General features: G+C 70.7%; 8 non-coding genes across 8 annotated transcripts; all 8 read right to left on the bottom strand.

Annotated features, from left to right (window-relative positions):
* Positions 1-333: 333 nt before the first annotated feature.
* On the bottom strand, positions 334-452 carry LOC135364960 (5S ribosomal RNA). Its single transcript, XR_010412768.1, has one exon. It is a non-coding gene; the product is annotated as a 5S ribosomal RNA (ribosomal RNA).
* Positions 453-2,268: 1,816 nt separating this feature from the next.
* On the bottom strand, positions 2,269-2,387 carry LOC135364959 (5S ribosomal RNA). Its single transcript, XR_010412767.1, has one exon. It is a non-coding gene; the product is annotated as a 5S ribosomal RNA (ribosomal RNA).
* A 1,811-nt stretch (positions 2,388-4,198) lies between these two features.
* Positions 4,199-4,317, bottom strand: LOC135364958 (5S ribosomal RNA). The gene has a single exon (XR_010412766.1). It is a non-coding gene; the product is annotated as a 5S ribosomal RNA (ribosomal RNA).
* Positions 4,318-6,134: 1,817 nt separating this feature from the next.
* On the bottom strand, positions 6,135-6,253 carry LOC135364957 (5S ribosomal RNA). The gene has a single exon (XR_010412765.1). It is a non-coding gene; the product is annotated as a 5S ribosomal RNA (ribosomal RNA).
* Positions 6,254-8,062: 1,809 nt separating this feature from the next.
* LOC135364956 (5S ribosomal RNA) lies at positions 8,063-8,181 on the bottom strand. Its single transcript, XR_010412764.1, has one exon. It is a non-coding gene; the product is annotated as a 5S ribosomal RNA (ribosomal RNA).
* A 1,817-nt stretch (positions 8,182-9,998) lies between these two features.
* Positions 9,999-10,117, bottom strand: LOC135364955 (5S ribosomal RNA). The gene has a single exon (XR_010412763.1). It is a non-coding gene; the product is annotated as a 5S ribosomal RNA (ribosomal RNA).
* A 1,809-nt stretch (positions 10,118-11,926) lies between these two features.
* Positions 11,927-12,045, bottom strand: LOC135364954 (5S ribosomal RNA). The gene has a single exon (XR_010412762.1). It is a non-coding gene; the product is annotated as a 5S ribosomal RNA (ribosomal RNA).
* A 1,816-nt stretch (positions 12,046-13,861) lies between these two features.
* Positions 13,862-13,980, bottom strand: LOC135364952 (5S ribosomal RNA). The gene has a single exon (XR_010412760.1). It is a non-coding gene; the product is annotated as a 5S ribosomal RNA (ribosomal RNA).
* Between the last annotated feature and the right edge of the window lie 252 nt (positions 13,981-14,232).

The raw sequence follows: 14,232 nt of genomic DNA, 5'->3' as shown, positions 1-14,232 counted from the left end.
GGTGCCAGGGTCATCGTCGCCCTCCCGCGTTCCCTCCCTCCGAAGGCGTCGCCTTCGCCCACCCCGCCCGCCCCCATCGACCCCCAGCCCACCCCTCTGGATCCGGTGTGCGTGGGCGTGGTGGCTTGGAGGCCCAAGGGCTGGCTGGAAGACGCCTGCCCCTGCAGGGGGCACCTGCTGCGAGCCAGGGACTCGCGGTGCGGTGCGCGGCTGGCGAGGGGCCGGGGGGGCACGGGGCGTTTGGAGGAAGCCTAGTTGGGCAAGGGGGCGGGGTGCTGTGGCGGTAAAGGTATGGGAAGGGTGGCCCAAGGGGAAAGAAAAGGCAAAGAAAAAAGCCTACAGCACCCGGTATTCCCAGGCGGTCTCCCATCCAAGTACTAACCAGGCCCGACCCTGCTTAGCTTCCGAGATCAGACGAGATCGGGCGCGTTCAGGGTGGTATGGCCGTAGACGTGTGCGGCTGCCGCTGGCCGCCCTAAGAGCCTGCTCTGCGCCTCCCGGGCCCAGCCGTGCCCCTCCTCAGCCCTCACCCGAACCCCGCCTGCCCTGCGCCTTGCACCTGCCTGCCTGCCAGCCGCCCAGGGGACGTGGCCCCTCCGGTGCCCCGCAGTCGTGGAAGTCCGGGCGCTCTCCCTGCCGGGGACTCTCCAGTCCCGGGGGCCGCCGCCGCCCCACCGCCTCCTGGCTACCGGCATGGCAAAGGGAAGCGTCGGGGCGGGGCGCGGTGGGCGCGGCCCCTGAGGTGTTTTCCGCGCCCCCCACCCCCAGCGTCCCACCCGTCGCCCTAGGCCAAGCCAGGCCGGCCACCAGGCCTTTCTGCCTCTCCACCCCGCCTGGCTCCAAGCCAACCCGGAGCCACCGGCGCCCCCAGGGACCCTCCTCATCAGCCCAACCCCGTCGCCCTTCCTCCGCCACCCTTCCCCTGCCCACCCACCGACAAGAGGACCCGACTGAGGGACACCGGAAGCCGGCTGGCATAGACAGACGCACAGACCCACGGGGAAAGACAGAGACACGGACGGACGGACGGACGGAGATGTAGACAGAGAGGAAGAGAGGGACAGAGAGGGAGAACACAGACAGAGTATCCAACACACACCCCCGCTCTGGCCCCAAGACAGACAGACGCGGACCCTGACCTGGATGCGGACAGGGACGGAGACACAGGGGCACACCCCAGAAACAGACACACACACCACACACACACCACACACACCACACACACACCACACACACACACACACACACACACAGAGGAAGAGACTGTGTTGGCTAGGCAGCTAGCCCTCCTCGGGAGGGTGGTCGTGCTTGGGTGGGCTCTGGGCACCGAGGAGCCCCCCGGGGCCGAGGTCGCGCAGCCAAGGCCTCAGGAGACCCGCCCTGCTCCCGTTCCCGCCCAGGACCCACTCTGGGCCTGGGGGCGTGCGGGCGATTCCTCCTCTGCTCTCGTCCTTTATTTGGGGGGCCGCTTTGGGGCGTGGTGCAGGGCCGCCCCCTCCCGCCGTCTTGCCGAGCGAGCGAGCCTCGCTGTGCGCTTCGCTGTTGCGGGGACACTGAGCACGGAGTCGGGGGCCAACGGGTGGTCCCGGGTGCCAACGGGGGAGGCCCCGGGCGGTCGGCCATCTTGTGTCCTGCCCACACGGAGCGAGGACCCCCGGCCTGGGGGCAGAGGGACGGTGTTCCGCGGGAAGGAAGGGAATGCCCGCGCGCGCGGGAGCGCAGCCCAGGGCGGGTGGGGAGAAGGTGGAGGCGGGCCCAGGCCTAAGGTGGGGCCGGTTGCCCGGTGCGCTTGTGCACTCGGGGCGGCCCAAGGGAATGGCTAGGGGCTCCGGGGATGAGGCCCCGAGGCGCAGGACCTTGGGAGGGCACGCCTGCCGAGACGGGGTGCCGTCCCGCCCGCGCTCCCCCCGCCCCAAGCCCGCGGGCGGTCCTCGCCGCCCTCCCCCTTTCCCTCCCTGCGAAGCCGCCGCCTCCGCCCACCCAGCCCGCCCCCACCTCCCCCAGCCCGCCCCTCTGGATCGGGTGTGCGTGGGCGTGGTGGCTGTGAGGTGGAAGGGCTGGGGGCTGCCTGCCGGTGCAGCGGGCACAAGCTGCGAGACAGGGACCCTCGGTGCGGTGCGCGGCTGGCGAGGGGCCAGGGGGGCACCGGGCGTTTGCAGGAGGCCTTGTTGGGCAAGGGGCGGAGGGGGCGGGGCGGGGGGGGGGGGGACTGTGGCGGCGAAGGGAGAGGAAGGGAGGCCGAAGGGGAAAGAAAAGGCAAAGAAAAAAAGCCTACAGCACCCGGTATTCCCAGGCGGTCTCCCATCCAAGTACTAACCAGGCCCGACCCTGCTTAGCTTCCGAGATCAGACGAGATCGGGCGCGTTCAGGGTGGTATGGCCGTAGACGTGTGCCGCTGCCGCTGGCCGCCCTAAGAGCCTGCTCTGCGCCTCCGGGCCGCAGCCGTGCCCCTCCTCAGCCCCCAACCGCCCCACGCCTGCCCTGTGCCTTGCACCTGCCTGCCTGCCAAACCGCCCAGAGGACGTGGCGCCTCCAGCGCCCCGCAGTCGCGGAACACCGAGCGCTCTCACGGCCCGATACTCTCCAGACCCGGGGGCCGCCGCCTGGCTCCCGAGAGGGCCAAGGGGAGCGTCGGGGCGCGGGGGGCGTGGCCCGCGCGCTGTTCTCCGCGCCCCCCCACCCCCGGCGCCCCACCCGCCGCCCTTAGGGCAAGCCAGGCCCGCCACCAGGCCCTTCCGCCTCTCCACCCCGGCCTGGTTCCAAGCCAACCCGGAGCCACCGGCGCCCCCAGGGACCCTCCTCATCAGCCCAACCCCGTCGCCCTTCCTCCGCCACCCTTCCCCTGCCCACCCACCGACAAGAGGACCCGACTGAGGGACACCAGAAGCCGGCTGGCATAGACAGACGCACAGACCCACGGGGAAAGACAGAGACACGGACGGACGGAGATGTAGACAGAGAGGAAGAGAGAGACAGAGAGGGAGACACAGACAGAGTATCCAACACACGCCCCCGCTCTGGCCCCAAGACAGACAGACGCGGACCCTGACCTGGATGCGGACAGGGACGGAGACACAGGGGCACACCACAGAAACAGACACACACCCCCCACCCCACACCCCACACCCCACACACCCCACACACCCCCACACCCCCACACCCCCACCCACCCCCCCACCCATCCCCCCGCCCCCCCACACACACAAACAGGAGGAGACTGTGTTGGCTAGGCAGCTAGCCCTCGGGAGGGTGGTCGTGCTTGGGTGGGCTCTGGGCACCGAGGAGCCCCTCGGGGCCGAGATGCGCAGCCAAGGCGTCACGAGACCCGCTCTGCTCCCGTTCCCGCCCTGGACCCACTCTGGTCCTCGGGGCATGTGGGCGATTCCTCCTCTGCTGTCGTCCTTTATATGGGGGGCTGCTTTGGGGCGAGGTGCAGGGCGCCCCCCTCTCCCCATCTTGCTGAGCGAGCGAGCCTCGGTCTTCGCTTCGCTGTTGCAGGGAGACTAAGCACGGATTCTGGTGCCAGCGGGTGGTCCCGGGCGCCAAGGGGGGAGGCCCCGGGCGACCGGCCATCTTGTGTCCTGCCCACCCGGAGCGGGGACCCCCGGCACGGGGGCAAAGGGACGGTGTTCCAAGGGAAGGAAGGGAATGCCCGCGGGTGGGAGCGCACCCCAGGGCTGCTGGGGACAAGGTGGAGGCGGGCCCAGGCCTAAGGTGGGGCCAGTTGCCCAGTGCGGTCGTGCGCTCCGGGCGGCCCGATGGAATGGCTAGGGGATGTGGGGATGAGGGCCCGAGGCGCAGGACCATGGGAGGACACGCCTGCCCAGAGCGGGTGCCGTCCGGCCCGCGCTGGCCCCGGCCCATCGGTGCCAGGGTCATCGTCGCCCTCCCGCGTTCCCTCCGTCCGAAGGCGTCGCCTTCGCCCACCCCGCCCGCCCCCATCGACCCCCAGCCCAGCCCTCTGGATCCGGTGTGCGTGGGCGTGGTGGCTTGGAGGCCCAAGGGCTGGCTGGAAGACGCCTGCCCCTGCAGGGGGCACCTGCTGCGAGCCAGGGACTCGCGGTGCGGTGCGCGGCTGGCGAGGGGCCAGGGGGGCACGGGGCGTTTGGAGGAAGCCTAGTTGGGCAAGGGGGCGGGGTGCTGTGGCGGTAAAGGTATGGGAAGGGTGGCCCAAGGGGAAAGAAAAGGCAAAGAAAAAAGCCTACAGCACCCGGTATTCCCAGGCGGTCTCCCATCCAAGTACTAACCAGGCCCGACCCTGCTTAGCTTCCGAGATCAGACGAGATCGGGCGCGTTCAGGGTGGTATGGCCGTAGACGTGTGCGGCTGCCGCTGGCCGCCCTAAGAGCCTGCTCTGCGCCTCCCGGGCCCAGCCGTGCCCCTCCTCAGCCCTCACCCGAACCCCGCCTGCCCTGCGCCTTGCACCTGCCTGCCTGCCAGCCGCCCAGGGGACGTGGCCCCTCCGGTGCCCCGCAGTCGTGGAAGTCCGGGCGCTCTCCCTGCCGGGGACTCTCCAGTCCCGGGGGCCGCCGCCGCCCCACCGCCTCCTGGCTACCGGCATGGCAAAGGGAAGCGTCGGGGCGGGGCGCGGTGGGCGCGGCCCCTGAGGTGTTTTCCGCGCCCCCCACCCCCAGCGTCCCACCCGTCGCCCTAGGCCAAGCCAGGCCGGCCACCAGGCCTTTCTGCCTCTCCACCCCGCCTGGCTCCAAGCCAACCCGGAGCCACCGGCGCCCCCAGGGACCCTCCTCATCAGCCCAACCCCGTCGCCCTTCCTCCGCCACCCTTCCCCTGCCCACCCACCGACAAGAGGACCCGACTGAGGGACACCGGAAGCCGGCTGGCATAGACAGACGCACAGACCCACGGGGAAAGACAGAGACACGGACGGACGGACGGACGGACGGAGATGTAGACAGAGAGGAAGAGAGGGACAGAGAGGGAGAACACAGACAGAGTATCCAACACACACCCCCGCTCTGGCCCCAAGACAGACAGACGCGGACCCTGACCTGGATGCGGACAGGGACGGAGACACAGGGGCACACCCCAGAAACAGACACACACACCACACACACACCACACACACCACACACACACCACACACACACACACACACACACACAGAGGAAGAGACTGTGTTGGCTAGGCAGCTAGCCCTCCTCGGGAGGGTGGTCGTGCTTGGGTGGGCTCTGGGCACCGAGGAGCCCCCCGGGGCCGAGGTCGCGCAGCCAAGGCCTCAGGAGACCCGCCCTGCTCCCGTTCCCGCCCAGGACCCACTCTGGGCCTGGGGGCGTGCGGGCGATTCCTCCTCTGCTCTCGTCCTTTATTTGGGGGGCCGCTTTGGGGCGTGGTGCAGGGCCGCCCCCTCCCGCCGTCTTGCCGAGCGAGCGAGCCTCGCTGTGCGCTTCGCTGTTGCGGGGACACTGAGCACGGAGTCGGGGGCCAACGGGTGGTCCCGGGTGCCAACGGGGGAGGCCCCGGGCGGTCGGCCATCTTGTGTCCTGCCCACACGGAGCGAGGACCCCCGGCCTGGGGGCAGAGGGACGGTGTTCCGCGGGAAGGAAGGGAATGCCCGCGCGCGCGGGAGCGCAGCCCAGGGCGGGTGGGGAGAAGGTGGAGGCGGGCCCAGGCCTAAGGTGGGGCCGGTTGCCCGGTGCGCTTGTGCACTCGGGGCGGCCCAAGGGAATGGCTAGGGGCTCCGGGGATGAGGCCCCGAGGCGCAGGACCTTGGGAGGGCACGCCTGCCGAGACGGGGTGCCGTCCCGCCCGCGCTCCCCCCGCCCCAAGCCCGCGGGCGGTCCTCGCCGCCCTCCCCCTTTCCCTCCCTGCGAAGCCGCCGCCTCCGCCCACCCAGCCCGCCCCCACCTCCCCCAGCCCGCCCCTCTGGATCGGGTGTGCGTGGGCGTGGTGGCTGTGAGGTGGAAGGGCTGGGGGCTGCCTGCCGGTGCAGCGGGCACAAGCTGCGAGACAGGGACCCTCGGTGCGGTGCGCGGCTGGCGAGGGGCCAGGGGGGCACCGGGCGTTTGCAGGAGGCCTTGTTGGGCAAGGGGCGGAGGGGGCGGGGCGGGGGGGGGGACTGTGGCGGCGAAGGGAGAGGAAGGGAGGCCGAAGGGGAAAGAAAAGGCAAAGAAAAAAAGCCTACAGCACCCGGTATTCCCAGGCGGTCTCCCATCCAAGTACTAACCAGGCCCGACCCTGCTTAGCTTCCGAGATCAGACGAGATCGGGCGCGTTCAGGGTGGTATGGCCGTAGACGTGTGCCGCTGCCGCTGGCCGCCCTAAGAGCCTGCTCTGCGCCTCCGGGCCGCAGCCGTGCCCCTCCTCAGCCCCCAACCGCCCCACGCCTGCCCTGTGCCTTGCACCTGCCTGCCTGCCAAACCGCCCAGAGGACGTGGCGCCTCCAGCGCCCCGCAGTCGCGGAACACCGAGCGCTCTCACGGCCCGATACTCTCCAGACCCGGGGGCCGCCGCCTGGCTCCCGAGAGGGCCAAGGGGAGCGTCGGGGCGCGGGGGGCGTGGCCCGCGCGCTGTTCTCCGCGCCCCCCCACCCCCGGCGCCCCACCCGCCGCCCTTAGGGCAAGCCAGGCCCGCCACCAGGCCCTTCCGCCTCTCCACCCCGGCCTGGTTCCAAGCCAACCCGGAGCCACCGGCGCCCCCAGGGACCCTCCTCATCAGCCCAACCCCGTCGCCCTTCCTCCGCCACCCTTCCCCTGCCCACCCACCGACAAGAGGACCCGACTGAGGGACACCAGAAGCCGGCTGGCATAGACAGACGCACAGACCCACGGGGAAAGACAGAGACACGGACGGACGGAGATGTAGACAGAGAGGAAGAGAGAGACAGAGAGGGAGACACAGACAGAGTATCCAACACACGCCCCCGCTCTGGCCCCAAGACAGACAGACGCGGACCCTGACCTGGATGCGGACAGGGACGGAGACACAGGGGCACACCACAGAAACAGACACACACCCCCCACCCCACACCCCACACCCCACACACCCCACACACCCCCACACCCCCACACCCCCACCCACCCCCCCACCCATCCCCCCCCCCACACACACACAAACAGGAGGAGACTGTGTTGGCTAGGCAGCTAGCCCTCGGGAGGGTGGTCGTGCTTGGGTGGGCTCTGGGCACCGAGGAGCCCCTCGGGGCCGAGATGCGCAGCCAAGGCGTCACGAGACCCGCTCTGCTCCCGTTCCCGCCCTGGACCCACTCTGGTCCTCGGGGCATGTGGGCGATTCCTCCTCTGCTGTCGTCCTTTATATGGGGGGCTGCTTTGGGGCGAGGTGCAGGGCGTCCCCCTCTCCCCATCTTGCTGAGCGAGCGAGCCTCGGTCTTCGCTTCGCTGTTGCAGGGAGACTAAGCACGGATTCTGGTGCCAGCGGGTGGTCCCGGGCGCCAAGGGGGGAGGCCCCGGGCGACCGGCCATCTTGTGTCCTGCCCACCCGGAGCGGGGACCCCCGGCACGGGGGCAAAGGGACGGTGTTCCAAGGGAAGGAAGGGAATGCCCGCGGGTGGGAGCGCACCCCAGGGCTGCTGGGGACAAGGTGGAGGCGGGCCCAGGCCTAAGGTGGGGCCAGTTGCCCAGTGCGGTCGTGCGCTCCGGGCGGCCCGATGGAATGGCTAGGGGATGTGGGGATGAGGGCCCGAGGCGCAGGACCATGGGAGGACACGCCTGCCCAGAGCGGGTGCCGTCCGGCCCGCGCTGGCCCCGGCCCATCGGTGCCAGGGTCATCGTCGCCCTCCCGCGTTCCCTCCCTCCGAAGGCGTCGCCTTCGCCCACCCCGCCCGCCCCCATCGACCCCCAGCCCACCCCTCTGGATCCGGTGTGCGTGGGCGTGGTGGCTTGGAGGCCCAAGGGCTGGCTGGAAGACGCCTGCCCCTGCAGGGGGCACCTGCTGCGAGCCAGGGACTCGCGGTGCGGTGCGCGGCTGGCGAGGGGCCAGGGGGGCACGGGGCGTTTGGAGGAAGCCTAGTTGGGCAAGGGGGCGGGGTGCTGTGGCGGTAAAGGTATGGGAAGGGTGGCCCAAGGGGAAAGAAAAGGCAAAGAAAAAAGCCTACAGCACCCGGTATTCCCAGGCGGTCTCCCATCCAAGTACTAACCAGGCCCGACCCTGCTTAGCTTCCGAGATCAGACGAGATCGGGCGCGTTCAGGGTGGTATGGCCGTAGACGTGTGCGGCTGCCGCTGGCCGCCCTAAGAGCCTGCTCTGCGCCTCCCGGGCCCAGCCGTGCCCCTCCTCAGCCCTCACCCGAACCCCGCCTGCCCTGCGCCTTGCACCTGCCTGCCTGCCAGCCGCCCAGGGGACGTGGCCCCTCCGGTGCCCCGCAGTCGTGGAAGTCCGGGCGCTCTCCCTGCCGGGGACTCTCCAGTCCCGGGGGCCGCCGCCGCCCCACCGCCTCCTGGCTACCGGCATGGCAAAGGGAAGCGTCGGGGCGGGGCGCGGTGGGCGCGGCCCCTGAGGTGTTTTCCGCGCCCCCCACCCCCAGCGTCCCACCCGTCGCCCTAGGCCAAGCCAGGCCGGCCACCAGGCCTTTCTGCCTCTCCACCCCGCCTGGCTCCAAGCCAACCCGGAGCCACCGGCGCCCCCAGGGACCCTCCTCATCAGCCCAACCCCGTCGCCCTTCCTCCGCCACCCTTCCCCTGCCCACCCACCGACAAGAGGACCCGACTGAGGGACACCGGAAGCCGGCTGGCATAGACAGACGCACAGACCCACGGGGAAAGACAGAGACACGGACGGACGGACGGACGGACGGAGATGTAGACAGAGAGGAAGAGAGGGACAGAGAGGGAGAACACAGACAGAGTATCCAACACACACCCCCGCTCTGGCCCCAAGACAGACAGACGCGGACCCTGACCTGGATGCGGACAGGGACGGAGACACAGGGGCACACCCCAGAAACAGACACACACACCACACACACACCACACACACCACACACACACCACACACACACACACACACACACACAGAGGAAGAGACTGTGTTGGCTAGGCAGCTAGCCCTCCTCGGGAGGGTGGTCGTGCTTGGGTGGGCTCTGGGCACCGAGGAGCCCCCCGGGGCCGAGGTCGCGCAGCCAAGGCCTCAGGAGACCCGCCCTGCTCCCGTTCCCGCCCAGGACCCACTCTGGGCCTGGGGGCGTGCGGGCGATTCCTCCTCTGCTCTCGTCCTTTATTTGGGGGGCCGCTTTGGGGCGTGGTGCAGGGCCGCCCCCTCCCGCCGTCTTGCCGAGCGAGCGAGCCTCGCTGTGCGCTTCGCTGTTGCGGGGACACTGAGCACGGAGTCGGGGGCCAACGGGTGGTCCCGGGTGCCAACGGGGGAGGCCCCGGGCGGTCGGCCATCTTGTGTCCTGCCCACACGGAGCGAGGACCCCCGGCCTGGGGGCAGAGGGACGGTGTTCCGCGGGAAGGAAGGGAATGCCCGCGCGCGCGGGAGCGCAGCCCAGGGCGGGTGGGGAGAAGGTGGAGGCGGGCCCAGGCCTAAGGTGGGGCCGGTTGCCCGGTGCGCTTGTGCACTCGGGGCGGCCCAAGGGAATGGCTAGGGGCTCCGGGGATGAGGCCCCGAGGCGCAGGACCTTGGGAGGGCACGCCTGCCGAGACGGGGTGCCGTCCCGCCCGCGCTCCCCCCGCCCCAAGCCCGCGGGCGGTCCTCGCCGCCCTCCCCCTTTCCCTCCCTGCGAAGCCGCCGCCTCCGCCCACCCAGCCCGCCCCCACCTCCCCCAGCCCGCCCCTCTGGATCGGGTGTGCGTGGGCGTGGTGGCTGTGAGGTGGAAGGGCTGGGGGCTGCCTGCCGGTGCAGCGGGCACAAGCTGCGAGACAGGGACCCTCGGTGCGGTGCGCGGCTGGCGAGGGGCCAGGGGGGCACCGGGCGTTTGCAGGAGGCCTTGTTGGGCAAGGGGCGGAGGGGGCGGGGCGGGGGGGGGGACTGTGGCGGCGAAGGGAGAGGAAGGGAGGCCGAAGGGGAAAGAAAAGGCAAAGAAAAAAAGCCTACAGCACCCGGTATTCCCAGGCGGTCTCCCATCCAAGTACTAACCAGGCCCGACCCTGCTTAGCTTCCGAGATCAGACGAGATCGGGCGCGTTCAGGGTGGTATGGCCGTAGACGTGTGCCGCTGCCGCTGGCCGCCCTAAGAGCCTGCTCTGCGCCTCCGGGCCGCAGCCGTGCCCCTCCTCAGCCCCCAACCGCCCCACGCCTGCCCTGTGCCTTGCACCTGCCTGCCTGCCAAACCGCCCAGAGGACGTGGCGCCTCCAGCGCCCCGCAGTCGCGGAACACCGAGCGCTCTCACGGCCCGATACTCTCCAGACCCGGGGGCCGCCGCCTGGCTCCCGAGAGGGCCAAGGGGAGCGTCGGGGCGCGGGGGGCGTGGCCCGCGCGCTGTTCTCCGCGCCCCCCCACCCCCGGCGCCCCACCCGCCGCCCTTAGGGCAAGCCAGGCCCGCCACCAGGCCCTTCCGCCTCTCCACCCCGGCCTGGTTCCAAGCCAACCCGGAGCCACCGGCGCCCCCAGGGACCCTCCTCATCAGCCCAACCCCGTCGCCCTTCCTCCGCCACCCTTCCCCTGCCCACCCACCGACAAGAGGACCCGACTGAGGGACACCAGAAGCCGGCTGGCATAGACAGACGCACAGACCCACGGGGAAAGACAGAGACACGGACGGACGGAGATGTAGACAGAGAGGAAGAGAGAGACAGAGAGGGAGACACAGACAGAGTATCCAACACACGCCCCCGCTCTGGCCCCAAGACAGACAGACGCGGACCCTGACCTGGATGCGGACAGGGACGGAGACACAGGGGCACACCACAGAAACAGACACACACCCCCCACCCCACACCCCACACCCCACACACCCCCCACACCCCCACACCCCCACACCCCCACCCACCCCCCCACCCATCCCCCCCCACACACACACACAAACAGGAGGAGACTGTGTTGGCTAGGCAGCTAGCCCTCGGGAGGGTGGTCGTGCTTGGGTGGGCTCTGGGCACCGAGGAGCCCCTCGGGGCCGAGATGCGCAGCCAAGGCGTCACGAGACCCGCTCTGCTCCCGTTCCCGCCCTGGACCCACTCTGGTCCTCGGGGCATGTGGGCGATTCCTCCTCTGCTGTCGTCCTTTATATGGGGGGCTGCTTTGGGGCGAGGTGCAGGGCGCCCCCCTCTCCCCATCTTGCTGAGCGAGCGAGCCTCGGTCTTCGCTTCGCTGTTGCAGGGAGACTAAGCACGGATTCTGGTGCCAGCGGGTGGTCCCGGGCGCCAAGGGGGGAGGCCCCGGGCGACCGGCCATCTTGTGTCCTGCCCACCCGGAGCGGGGACCCCCGGCACGGGGGCAAAGGGACGGTGTTCCAAGGGAAGGAAGGGAATGCCCGCGGGTGGGAGCGCACCCCAGGGCTGCTGGGGACAAGGTGGAGGCGGGCCCAGGCCTAAGGTGGGGCCAGTTGCCCAGTGCGGTCGTGCGCTCCGGGCGGCCCGATGGAATGGCTAGGGGATGTGGGGATGAGGGCCCGAGGCGCAGGACCATGGGAGGACACGCCTGCCCAGAGCGGGTGCCGTCCGGCCCGCGCTGGCCCCGGCCCATCGGTGCCAGGGTCATCGTCGCCCTCCCGCGTTCCCTCCCTCCGAAGGCGTCGCCTTCGCCCACCCCGCCCGCCCCCATCGACCCCCAGCCCACCCCTCTGGATCCGGTGTGCGTGGGCGTGGTGGCTTGGAGGCCCAAGGGCTGGCTGGAAGACGCCTGCCCCTGCAGGGGGCACCTGCTGCGAGCCAGGGACTCGCGGTGCGGTGCGCGGCTGGCGAGGGGCCGGGGGGGCACGGGGCGTTTGGAGGAAGCCTAGTTGGGCAAGGGGGCGGGGTGCTGTGGCGGTAAAGGTATGGGAAGGGTGGCCCAAGGGGAAAGAAAAGGCAAAGAAAAAAGCCTACAGCACCCGGTATTCCCAGGCGGTCTCCCATCCAAGTACTAACCAGGCCCGACCCTGCTTAGCTTCCGAGATCAGACGAGATCGGGCGCGTTCAGGGTGGTATGGCCGTAGACGTGTGCGGCTTCCGCTGGCCGCCCTAAGAGCCTGCTCTGCGCCTCCCGGGCCCAGCCGTGCCCCTCCTCAGCCCTCACCCGAACCTCGCCTGCCCTGCGCCTTGCACCTGCCTGCCTGCCAGCCGCCCAGGGGACGTGGCCCCTCCGGTGCCCCGCAGTCGTGGAAGTCCGGGCGCTCTCCCTGCCGGGGACTCTCCAGTCCCGGGGGCCGCCGCCGCCCCACCGCCTCCTGGCTACCGGCATGGCAAAGGGAAGCGTCGGGGCGGGGCGCGGTGGGCGCGGCCCCTGAGGTGTTTTCCGCGCCCCCCACCCCCAGCGTCCCACCCGTCGCCCTAGGCCAAGCCAGGCCGGCCACCAGGCCTTTCTGCCTCTCCACCCCGCCTGGCTCCAAGCCAACCCGGAGCCACCGGCGCCCCCAGGGACCCTCCTCATCAGCCCAACCCCGTCGCCCTTCCTCCGCCACCCTTCCCCTGCCCACCCACCGACAAGAGGACCCGACTGAGGGACACCGGAAGCCGGCTGGCATAGACAGACGCACAGACCCACGGGGAAAGACAGAGACACGGACGGACGGACGGACGGAGATGTAGACAGAGAGGAAGAGAGGGACAGAGAGGGAGAACACAGACAGAGTATCCAACACACACCCCCGCTCTGGCCCCAAGACAGACAGACGCGGACCCTGACCTGGATGCGGACAGGGACGGAGACACAGGGGCACACCCCAGAAACAGACACACACACCACACACACACCACACACACCACACACACACCACACACACACACACACACACACACAGAGGAAGAGACTGTGTTGGCTAGGCAGCTAGCCCTCCTCGGGAGGGTGGTCGTGCTTGGGTGGGCTCTGGGCACCGAGGAGCCCCCCGGGGCCGAGGTCGCGCAGCCAAGGCCTCAGGAGACCCGCCCTGCTCCCGTTCCCGCCCAGGACCCACTCTGGGCCTGGGGGCGTGCGGGCGATTCCTCCTCTGCTCTCGTCCTTTATTTGGGGGGCCGCTTTGGGGCGTGGTGCAGGGCCGCCCCCTCCCGCCGTCTTGCCGAGCGAGCGAGCCTCGCTGTGCGCTTCGCTGTTGCGGGGACACTGAGCACGGAGTCGGGGGCCAACGGGTGGTCCCGGGTGCCAACGGGGGAGGCCCCGGGCGGTCGGCCATCTTGTGTCCTGCCCACACGGAGCGAGGACCCCCGGCCTGGGGGCAGAGGGACGGTGTTCCGCGGGAAGGAAGGGAATGCCCGCGCGCGCGGGAGCGCAGCCCAGGGCGGGTGGGGAGAAGGTGGAGGCGGGCCCAGGCCTAAGGTGGGGCCGGTTGCCCGGTGCGCTTGTGCACTCGGGGCGGCCCAAGGGAATGGCTAGGGGCTCCGGGGATGAGGCCCCGAGGCGCAGGACCTTGGGAGGGCACGCCTGCCGAGACGGGGTGCCGTCCCGCCCGCGCTCCCCCCGCCCCAAGCCCGCGGGCGGTCCTCGCCGCCCTCCCCCTTTCCCTCCCTGCGAAGCCGCCGCCTCCGCCCACCCAGCCCGCCCCCACCTCCCCCAGCCCGCCCCTCTGGATCGGGTGTGCGTGGGCGTGGTGGCTGTGAGGTGGAAGGGCTGGGGGCTGCCTGCCGGTGCAGCGGGCACAAGCTGCGAGACAGGGACCCTCGGTGCGGTGCGCGGCTGGCGAGGGGCCAGGGGGGCACCGGGCGTTTGCAGGAGGCCTTGTTGGGCAAGGGGCGGAGGGGGCGGGGCGGGGGGGGGGGGGACTGTGGCGGCGAAGGGAGAGGAAGGGAGGCCGAAGGGGAAAGAAAAGGCAAAGAAAAAAAGCCTACAGCACCCGGTATTCCCAGGCGGTCTCCCATCCAAGTACTAACCAGGCCCGACCCTGCTTAGCTTCCGAGATCAGACGAGATCGGGCGCGTTCAGGGTGGTATGGCCGTAGACGTGTGCCGCTGCCGCTGGCCGCCCTAAGAGCCTGCTCTGCGCCTCCGGGCCGCAGCCGTGCCCCTCCTCAGCCCCCAACCGCCCCACGCCTGCCCTGTGCCTTGCACCTGCCTGCCTGCCAAACCGCCCAGAGGACGTGGCGCCTCCAGCGCCCCGCAGTCGCGGAACACCGAGCGCTCTCACGGCCCGATACTCTCCAGACCCGGGGGCCGCCGCCTGGCTCCCGAGAGGGCCAAGGGGAGCGTCGGGGCG

The sequence above is a fragment of the Mirounga angustirostris genome, unplaced genomic scaffold, assembly GCF_029215605.1.
Source record: "Mirounga angustirostris isolate CCGP_5_RB_7025 unplaced genomic scaffold, mMirAng1.0.hap1 SCAF_6, whole genome shotgun sequence".
Classification (NCBI taxonomy): domain Eukaryota; kingdom Metazoa; phylum Chordata; class Mammalia; order Carnivora; family Phocidae; genus Mirounga; species Mirounga angustirostris.
This window is presented reverse-complemented; position numbering and strand designations above follow the sequence as displayed.